At 40.9% G+C, this 10,349-nt stretch overlaps 1 long non-coding RNA gene across 1 annotated transcript; it reads right to left on the bottom strand.

The window, feature by feature from the left end:
- Nucleotides 1-3,285: 3,285 nt before the first annotated feature.
- Nucleotides 3,286-9,492, bottom strand: LOC140712661 (uncharacterized). Its single transcript, XR_012094374.1, has 3 exons — nt 9,265-9,492; nt 7,073-7,165; nt 3,286-3,796 (listed from the first exon to the last, which is right to left on the bottom strand). It is a non-coding gene; the product is annotated as an uncharacterized lncRNA (long non-coding RNA).
- Nucleotides 9,493-10,349: the final 857 nt, after the last annotated feature.

A 10,349-nucleotide genomic window follows, 5' to 3' on the forward strand; every position in this document is an offset into this window, starting at 1 on the left:
TCACTTTGTTTAGAGTTCTTAATCTCTACTCTGCATTTTGACTCCTCTGTTTATTGTCTCATTTTGTTGCAACATCACTATATTGGAAACCTCCCTGACCATCCTCTTACCACAGCCCATCAACTCCAGCATTGTGTGTTAGATTGAATAGTAGACTTAAGGGCAACTTAAATGACATCACAGGGGCAGCCCAACATGAAGTGGAATGAATCGGCCAGGGCAGGCTTGGTTATGTTGTAGTAACAAACAGCCCCAAATCTCAGTGGCTTAAACCAACAAATGTAACTCATCAAATGGGCAAATAAAATTTGTGCATTTCACTATATGTACATTTTGTCAAAAAAAATCACCTGCAAACAAACATTGGGCTCTACTAAGTGATATGCATACTGAAGTGACTAGCCTGAGATGTACTAAAGTCTGCAACTTACTTTAAAAAGTATCCAAAAGGTAAAACTAATTGACGGGTGGATAGAGGAATATATAGATATGTGATAAAACAAATATAGGAAAATGTTAATTGTAGGATCTAGGTGGTGGGTACAGAAAAATTCACTATAATTCTGTCAATTTCTGAATGTTTGAAAACTTCCATAATAAAATTAGAAAAACATCAACAACAAATGCATGCATCACCACAGGTCAGCAGGGGGTTCTGCTCCACATAGACACTCAGGGAACCAGGTTAAAGTAGCCACCATCTCAAATGCTTTGTATCACTGTGGCAGAGGGGAAGAGAGCTCTGGAGACAAATGTATGTGATGGGAAGTGACTCATGTCACTTCTTTCAGCTTTTTAGGGAGAACTCATCATATGACCCAACTCAATTATGGAGGTTCAGGAAGTACAAGTCAACCGTGTGCTCAGAAGTGGAAATCATAGACATACAAGGCAAACATTACTAAATGAAAAATTTCTAAATGAAAAATTAGATGTCCTTGTTCTTTAAAGCCCTTTAGCCATTTCCACTACTAGGGGTTTGTTAATAGTGGTATTTTTATGCCAGTCTCAGCTTCTTGCTGATTTGTTGGGCTCTCTCTTCCTTGGCCTATCCACTTCTTACTTTCCTGTTAACTTCTTGTATAAAACACTTAATACTCCTTAGTTTCAGTTATTCCAGGAGGATAACTGGCCTTAAGTCTTTAATGAAGCTCATTTTATTTACTTAATTTTCCCTGATAAGTATTTCATGATAACCGTTAGTGATCACGTCCTCCCCTGTCTCCTGCCTGAGCAGGGTGCTCATAGCTGGGAGAAGCTGTGTGGTTCTACCTCTGTGGCTTGGGAGGCAGTTTGCTGTGGTGCTGGAGAACATGGAGTCTGCAGACACATCACTCCAGCTCCCCCACTTCCTGGCTTCTTGAGGTGGGCAAATGACTTTGCTGTGCATTAGAATCCTCATCGTTAAGATGGAGATGCTAATAATATTTCTTACCTCATATAATTGTTGTGAGAATTAAATGAGTTAATATATGAAAGTGTTTAGCTTACCAAGGGCTCAATATTATTACTAGCAGGAAGTAACTTTAGACAGGTTGCGTAATCTTTCACAACACTTATCTATGTGTAAAACAAACTCCAGGGGATATCAGCTACTGCACCAAAGTGCTCCTTCATGATTATTATTATTTTTTTTCTGCTTATGGCATGGTTGAGAGAGCTCAATGAGCAACACAGATTGGGATTCTGTTCAGATCCCCCTAGAAGGCAAGGCTCTTCTTATCTACACAGCTCATAGTTGAGGCAGGCTGCTGCCTGATAAATACTTGACATTGAGAATTATTTAAGTGTTGGACTTAAGCTTCCCTTTCTCCAAATGTTTCCTGGATTCAGTTTGAAGTTGTGAACAACCAAGGTGCATCAGTGACAGACTGGATTAAGAAAATGTGGCACATATACACCATGGAATACTATGTAGCCATAAAAAAGGATGAGTTTGTGTTCTTTGTAGGGACATGGATGCAGCTGGAAACCATCATTCTTAGCAAACTATCACAAGAACAGAAAACCAAACACCGCATGTTCTCACTCATAGGTGGGAACTGAACAATGAGATCACTTGGACTCGGGAAGGGGAACATCACACACCGGGGCCTATCATGGGGAGGGGGGAGGGGGGAGAGATTGCACTGGGAGTTATACCTGAAGTAAATGACGAGTTGATGGGTGCTGACGAGTTGATGGGTGCAGCACACCAACATGGCACAAGTATACATATGTAACAAACCTGCACGTTATGCACATGTACCCTAGAACTTAAAGTATAATAATAAAAAAAAAAAAGAAAGTTTGAAAACGGTGACGATTATGTAAGAGAAACTATTACACAGTTAGAGAGACCTACGTTAAATTTGGATATATGTATTTTTCCTTTCCTCCTCATTTATTTCCCCCTCTAACAAATAAATACATATTTCATGAACTGCACTAGGCTCTGGGCATAAGTGGTAAACAAAATAAGCAGTCTTAGCTCCCACAGAGCTATTATTATTACAAATAATAGAGAAATAGACAAGTAATCTAGTATTTGTAATACAGTTTAGCTGAGTAAGAATAGAATACATGAAAATTATTGAATTTATCATCCAGAAAATATCTGTGATTGTACCTCCCTGTATATCACACATATCTTAAGAAGAATAAGAGATATCATATAAGAACAGGTAATTTTTGCTTATGGTGTTATTAAAAATACTTTATATCCATCCATTTATATGGTCCTACAGCATCTCTGGAAGGTATTTATTCTTTTATTTCTCTATTTATTCATCTATCCGTCCATGCATCCATGCATCCATCCATCCATTCATTCATCTATGCAAACTTATTGAACACTTTGACTGTTGTAGGCCCTGCACTGGATACTGGGTATAATAATATATGGTTCTAGATTTGGAGGATCCTACTATTAAATAGGGGATGACAACAGAGAAGCCCACAATTGTTGTATAGTGGCAGGTAGGGTATACATGGTAGACATAGAAGTTTTCCAGGTAGGGCATAAATGATAGATATAGAAGTTTCCAGTTGTTCTGAGTATCTATTATTATGTAACAATTCATCCCAAAACTTAATGTAATAAAGCAAGCCAAGGATTCAGGAGAACTTTAGTGGAGTAATTCTGGCTCAGGGTCTGTATGTGGTTGCCGTCAGCCAGTGGCCAGGGCTGGCCTCATTGGTGAGGCTTATTCACTAACATGTCTGGCACCCGTGCTGAGAAAACAGAAGCAGCTGGGAGACAGTGTAGTGTGACGGATCTCCCACCAGGTTACTTAGGAGTGTATGTCCACTGCCGGAACCCTGAAGGCCAGGTGGTGAGCCAAGGCCATGGTGCCCAGCTGAGGAACAGGTGTCCTTGAGAACCCAAACATCTCACAAATATCTTGGGACATAACAAAGAAAATATTCTCATCACACACACACAGGAGGCAAAGAACCAGAAAATCAGCTTAAAAGCAGCTTAGGGATGGGAGACAGAGAGGATCTTCTGAGCTGCCCTCCTCCTGCCCAGGAGTGCCCTGTATGTAAGTCTTCATAAACTCATCTACTCACCAGGCTGGACTTGCCCAAGTCATTCTTTGGTCTCTCTGCTCCTTTCCAGTTGTGGGAGGGGAGGGAGGGAGATATTATAGTCCAAAGTTTTTCTCACAGCTGATGGAACAGCAGGAGCCATTGGGGACTTTGGCCACCTCTCTCCATCTCTATTTGGCTTCTCCATATAGTCTGTCCTGCTTGGTGGCTTCATGGTGTATGGACTTCTTACATGGTGGCTCGGGGCTTTAAAAGGCACATGTCTCTAAAGAGGGTGAAAGACATAAGCCATTATCACCTATCATAACTAGTCTCGGATATGGTGCAGCATGGCTTTCATGTATGCTACATATGGAAGCTGTCACAGGCCTGCTCAGGATTAAGGGGAGGAGAAATAGATTTCATCTCTTGATGGGAAGTGAGGCAAGGTCCCGGAAGAGCATGTGGGACCAGAAATATCTCTGTGGTTCTTTCTAGAATATGCAGACTGCCACTACATACTTTTCTTTTTGTAAATAGTCTTGTTAAATTGATGCATAATAGATGTACACAGTTTGAAGGAATATGTGATAATTTCATACATTCTATAATTGGTGAAGATCAAATAAGTGTGTTTGGGGTATCTGTCACCTTAAATATTTGTCTCGTCTTTATGCTAGAAACATTCAAATTATTCTCTTGTAGCTATTTTGAAATGTACGATAGATTATGGTAAACTATAGTCACCCTTTCTAATACTAGGTCTTAATTCTTCTATCAAACTGTGTATTTGTATCCATTATAATATTTTCCTTAATGAGAATGTGTGCAGGGGCAGTGTTGAAATCTCCACAGCTGAGGTGGTGCTTCGATATAGTTCAACAATGGGTAGCAGTTGACAGTCTGGATTAGATAGGCAGGACACGTTTATCATTCCCACTTTCTATAGGGGGAAACTGAGGTATGAAAAAGTTGATAAAGACGCCTAAGGTCAGAAGCTTTTGTAAAGGAAGTGCTGAAAATGGTTTATGTTTTCCTGACCTTCAGCTCAGTTCTTGGGACAGCCAAGAGATTCTCACCCAGGGTGTGGAGCATTTTCTCACCCTAGCTCCACGAGGCACAACAGAAGCTCCCAGAATGGGGCCTGAGAGCTTTGATTTATCAGAAGGAAATGGATGTTAGAAAAGGTGAAACATGTTGGATTAGATCCTCTTGCTGCAATGAATTGTAGACCTGTTTCTTGAGTTCTTTGATTCTAATATCTGTTGTTTAATTAATGAGGAATTCTTAACATGAAATCCCAGATATTGGAGATTCTAGGAAGTATACTTGAATTTGAGGGGAAAATAAAAACCTTTACTTCATAGAGTTAATTCCTCAAGGAGTTTCCAGGTGAATAGACAAGATTGAGTCAGTGATTCACTGCTTTCTCCTCTTGTCTGATGTAGGTGGACCTTTGGAGATTATTGAATGAGGAGAATACTTTCATTCCTTAGAGATTTTCAGGTCAATGTGTGTTTATTGACAACCTGCTATGTGCCAGAAACTGTGTTACAAGTTGAAGGAACAAAAAGCATGCACCATAGTATTTCCTCTCAAAGGGCTTACATAGAGTTACTTTAAATGTCAAACTAGAAATGCTATGATATCTCGATATGTATGCACTGCTATGCCAGCACTGACATTGCTCAGGGGGATAAGGGCCGTCCTGCAGGAGGGCATGCTGGGAAGAGTCAGGAAAGATGCACAGGAGTTCCCAAGCACAGCAGGCGGGAAGCAGGCAGAATAAAAAAAGAAAAAACCATACACACAATCCTCTGGAGCTTCATGCAATCCAGTATTAACTGAATTGGTAAGGATAGTGAATAAAATTCATTCTCTGGCCTGGTATAGTAGATTCCATTTGTCCACATCAGTTGGATTTCTTAGCTAATGTCTTCCTGCACCTTCATGGATCAGATATAGAATGACTTTATCTTCTCATTTGCTTAAACAAATTATAAATATATGAAGTGGGAAGCGTTGACTATATTTCAAATCCTCTTTGTGTAGTTCGTAGAGCTGCAGTTCCCATACCTTGTCAATATTAACCTTTCAAGTCGGTTTTCGCTTTGGGTGCCCGGAGTTCTCAATCTTTAAGAACTAACTGCTTTGCTTATACCAGGGAGGATTCGACTCCTGTTTTAAATGTGTTTCTACTTGTAGTCTTCCCCTTAAATGAAAAGATTGGCCATGTCTTGCTTTAACAGTAACTTTTCAGTGTCCAACACATTTGATTTGTGGCTACCAGGGAAAGTAGGACCAAGGAACTTCAGATAAAAATTCCAGAGCCTCTGCTTCTGTTACAGGCTTTGCATCTCTTTTTGCTGGGATGTTTTCTCTGATAATTCTCAGAGGTTTGTCCTATCTTTGGTTCATAAATATGCCTGAGGCATTACCACCTGTCACGGCGAGCCTGATCAATTTAAAAAAGCCGGTCACAGTTTAAATACCCCACAATAAGGGGATGTCTACATACATTAGGCACAGCCATGCTATTGAGCACATTGCTATGGCTAAAATGAATGGAGTAGCTCTACATGTTCTATCAGAGAAAGATTGCTTAAATGTATTGTTAAGTGAAAAAGATCTGCAGAGCAATACACGACACCATTTATGTAAAGGTTACTCCCATAAAACAGTACTACATATTTCCATGCGTATCCATATGTGAGTGTAAAGGCAAGGAAACTTTCTGGAAGGACAGATTGCAAAGGATAGCAGCAATGATTTCTGCAGAAGACAGGATTGCGGGTGATGACCCGATAGGACTTAGTCCTGATCTATAGCAGTTGAGTATTTTTGTTACCTGTGTTTTCGTTGTTGTTTACAAGGAGACCATACTTATGTGTTACCTGTGTGAATTTAAAAACTAAAGACAAATCAAGTAGAAATGACTATTTCAGGAGATGGCTATGGGCCACTGAGAGATGGAGTGACATCAGGCTGTGTAATCAGACCAGCTTCCTCAAAAGCCGGCTCTGCTGCTCAGAGCTGGGTTGACAGGTGAATCAGTTGTCGCCCGGTAACTACAACCTTTTGATAGCTTACAAAGAGTGCCAGGCTTAATACACAAATGACAGCTTTTTCCCTCATTTTCGTGTATTTGGGATCCTGACTTCATGGCCTCAGCTTTACGGCTAGCCTTGGCCTTTTCATGGTGAGACACCCACTTGGAGCCTCCTGTTGTTCTTTTGTTTCCAATCCCTGAAGCCCATGCCTCTGCCTAAAACCCCTATTGAGAGAAGTCCTCTTCCAGTCCCTGCTCCAGTCAGACAGAATTCTACCTGCAGGGTCAAAGACCTCCCTGGGGTGGCAGTGGGGGCCTCAAACGTCGCTGGCATCATTTATATTCTCATCCGACCAACAGAAAGAGGAATTTTTTCCAGCTCCTGGCACGTTCTGGGGCTTAATGGTCCTCTGGCTGTTCTCCTGAAGTTGTTCTTTGTGTAGGAAGTGGGCCTTTGTAAATCAATGGGTATCTTGCAGAAAAGCAAGCAGTAAAAAGAGAGGAGGGACGTACCTGCAGTTTCCTAAGGACTGGGTACAAGGCAGGCAGGCTCTTCTGGGGCAAGTTGGCCACCTTGGCCTTTGAATAATAGCAGGACTGCTGTGCCTAGTGAGAGAGAGAGAGAGAGAGAGAGAGAGAGAGAGAGAGAGAGAGAGACTCCCAAGTTAGTACATGTGTAAGTCCATGGAGGGCCTGCCTGTGTGAAACAAGACAGGTTTAGTTCTTTTTCATAAATTATTTATTACAAAATCCTTTCCCTATTGCACTTTCCAGGACAATGGAAAATGTTGCTTTTTTATTCCTTTTGTTTTTCCCCAGAACCCAGTGCCCATAGGGATATTTTATTGGATGCTTGTTAATTTAAAGAGTATGTTTGAAACCCTGGTTCTTAAAACTGTCTTTCTTTCTTTCTAATAAAATGGCAAATATAGATTTTCTGTTGTTGATGGAGATGACAGCTTTCCTGTGGATATCCGGAGAGAAATGAACACTGAGCCCAAGGAGGTCTCTGCATGGACTGCTGACAGGTTTGGCCTTCCCCTTAAATGGTCCAGGCAGCTGCTGAATGATGAGAATTTAGAGAATCTGGCCTCTTCCCTCAGGAAGCATCCATTCTTCTGGATTCTCCTGTCCTGTTTTCTGAAACTTCTATTCTAAAAGTCTCCTGGGGTGATCCCAGTAAAATGTAAAATTGTCTAGGAAGAGGAGTTGGTTAAGTCAGGGACTCTCACATGGTTGTAACACCAGCTCCTCCCCACCAATTTTCCTGAAAAAATGCCTGATAGACATAGCATTCACTATCACCTATCAAATATTACCAAAATAAATGGCACAGTAAAGGTTTAAGATGTTCTCAAGTAAACAAAGTTGTCTCTGTTTGTTTTACTGGGTAAAGTGATTCTCATGTAAAGTCTCTTATTGTCTTGAGGAACCTGTGTTCCCAGAGCACAGGGTAGCAATTTGGTGACATTTACCAACAATCTGGTGGAATTAGATTATTATTTTCACCTGCCACGCTAGCAAGTCTCTGAGTGCCTAGGACAAAGAAGGGAAGGCATTAAAAAGAAAGCCAACCCTGGAGTTTTCTCCAAGGGAGGTGCATGTTCAGTGTTCAAATGTCCTGCAGGGCCCTGGCTAATTGATTAGCAGGAAGCCTCATGGCATTACCTCTTTTCCATACTGGCTCAAAATTTATATTGTCTTAAAGAAAATTGTGTTCCACTATAGACAATGATTAAGTTGTTTCAGAATATTCTAGCAAGCTGTGGATCCTTATACTACTTAGAGTACATTTCAAATGGAGTTATATACTAAACCAAACTTCCTTTGTTCTTTTCTGCCTTTTCATTTCTCGATTTCTCTTTTCTTTCCTCCTTCCCTTCCTTTCTTATTTCTTTTTCTCTGTCTCCTTCTCTTTCTCCTTCTTCTTCCTTCCTCTTTGCTTTTCTTAAATATTTCATGTAAGGAAATAAACTAAGGGGACCCTTTAATGCTAGGTCCCCTATTTGCTTCCTTAAAATATTTTCTCAATTAACCAGTTGTAAATATTCCACTCACTTCTGAATTTCACTATCACTTACACTTAGCTCCTTCCAAGTTGTATTTGTTGACACGTTTTCTTCCTTCTTTTTCCTCCTCCTCTTCCTGCTCCTTCTCCTCCTCTTTTTTTGCCTTTTTCTTCTTCCTCTTCTTCATCTTCCTCTTCTTCTTCTTTTCTGCCTTCTTCTCTTCCTCTTCCTCCTATTTCTCCTCTTTCTTCTGCTTCTTCTTTAAATGACACAGAGTCAGTAGAAATGGAATCTAAGAGACTAGACATTGGAGTCGGATAGACCTGGGCTCAAATCCTGACTTTGCTCTAGTGGACACTGTAGCATGGCTAATCCGATCTCCATTTCCAAACTCCTTATCTTTTGTCTTACTCTGTTAGGGATGCTGTAAATGCTAAAAGTGAAAGCAGCTAGTACTGGTCACATAATGTTATTCTGGTAAATGAGTTATTACATGTCGATATTATTTTAAAGTGTGGATTGGAGAAGGCATAGCTCATCCTATATGGGGTGCTAGATGCATTACCATTCTTCATTAGAGCAATTTCTTCTATTTTCATGGTACTCCAGTACAGAATTTGTGATTTTTTTTACTAAAATATTATTGAAATCTTACTACCACACAGTAGAACTTAGAATAAGTTGGGGTCCACATACCTCTCTCAGCAAGTCATTGAGACCAAAGAGTCAAGGGGATCATGGAATATGGTGCTGTCAGCCAAATGCCTAGAGTGTCTGTTGCCTGCTTCCAGGTTGGGATGTATCAAGACCGAGCATGTCTGAGCAGAGTAGCATGACTCTACTCTGAGGGTCCCAGAGTAGGTTGGCTGAACTGGGGAGGCCGCAGTAACAACTGGAGTTGTGGATTATCAGGGTCAGTGTCTATAGGAAACAAGGTTGTACCTGGAGAAACAGACAAAATGTTAAGCCTGAGGAATAAGAGGAGAACATAGACATCAAGATCATCACATGGCAGAATAAATACACCAACAGTGCTGGGAAGTAATGGCTAAGCAGTGACTTTTCATGGCATTCCTGTTCTGAAATGGCCCATAGCAGTTTGCTGAGTGTGAGCTGTGCACTGCCTCACAGAGGCAGGTTAGAGCAAACAATAGCACTCATCCCAAAAACCTTCTATTGTTGTAGATTGTCACCATGCAACATACACCAAAAGATTTTCCCTATGGGTCTCAGCACTGACAGCATAAAGATGTGTCGCTGGCTCTCCTTGTCAATTTCTGTGGATTTCTTTTTTCCAGTTCTGCAGAAGATGGTACATTTGAATGTACCTCAGCTTTGCCACCCATCCCCTCCAGGCATTTAAATGGCCTTTTTATCATCCCAGTGTACAGAGCATGGCTCCTTAACTCTCTGCCAAAGATCACTCAGTGAATGAAGCCAAATGTGGTGGTTTGTAGGGCTGTGTTGACTCTTAGTGTTGGAGCAATTGTCTCAACACAATGTATTCAGTATTTTTCTTGTCACTGGGCCATGAAGGCAGCTCATCCCAGGTGTCAGTGGAAAGTTGGCATTTGCAGGTTGATGACTGACTTCTGGGGTCTTTACTCTGCATAAGGTAAGATAATGATAACTTTTAAAGATTAAGAGAGGAGGGCTTCAATTATTTTTCATAGCACTTTGGAGGCCTGTGGTCTGCATTCTGCATAAAGGTATCTCATAGAAGACCACCTGATACATAATTGAAATGGGAAACATGCACTCTGCAAAAGCCAAACAGAATG

Source organism: Chlorocebus sabaeus, chromosome 10 (genome assembly GCF_047675955.1).
Source record: "Chlorocebus sabaeus isolate Y175 chromosome 10, mChlSab1.0.hap1, whole genome shotgun sequence".
Lineage (NCBI taxonomy): Eukaryota > Metazoa > Chordata > Mammalia > Primates > Cercopithecidae > Chlorocebus > Chlorocebus sabaeus.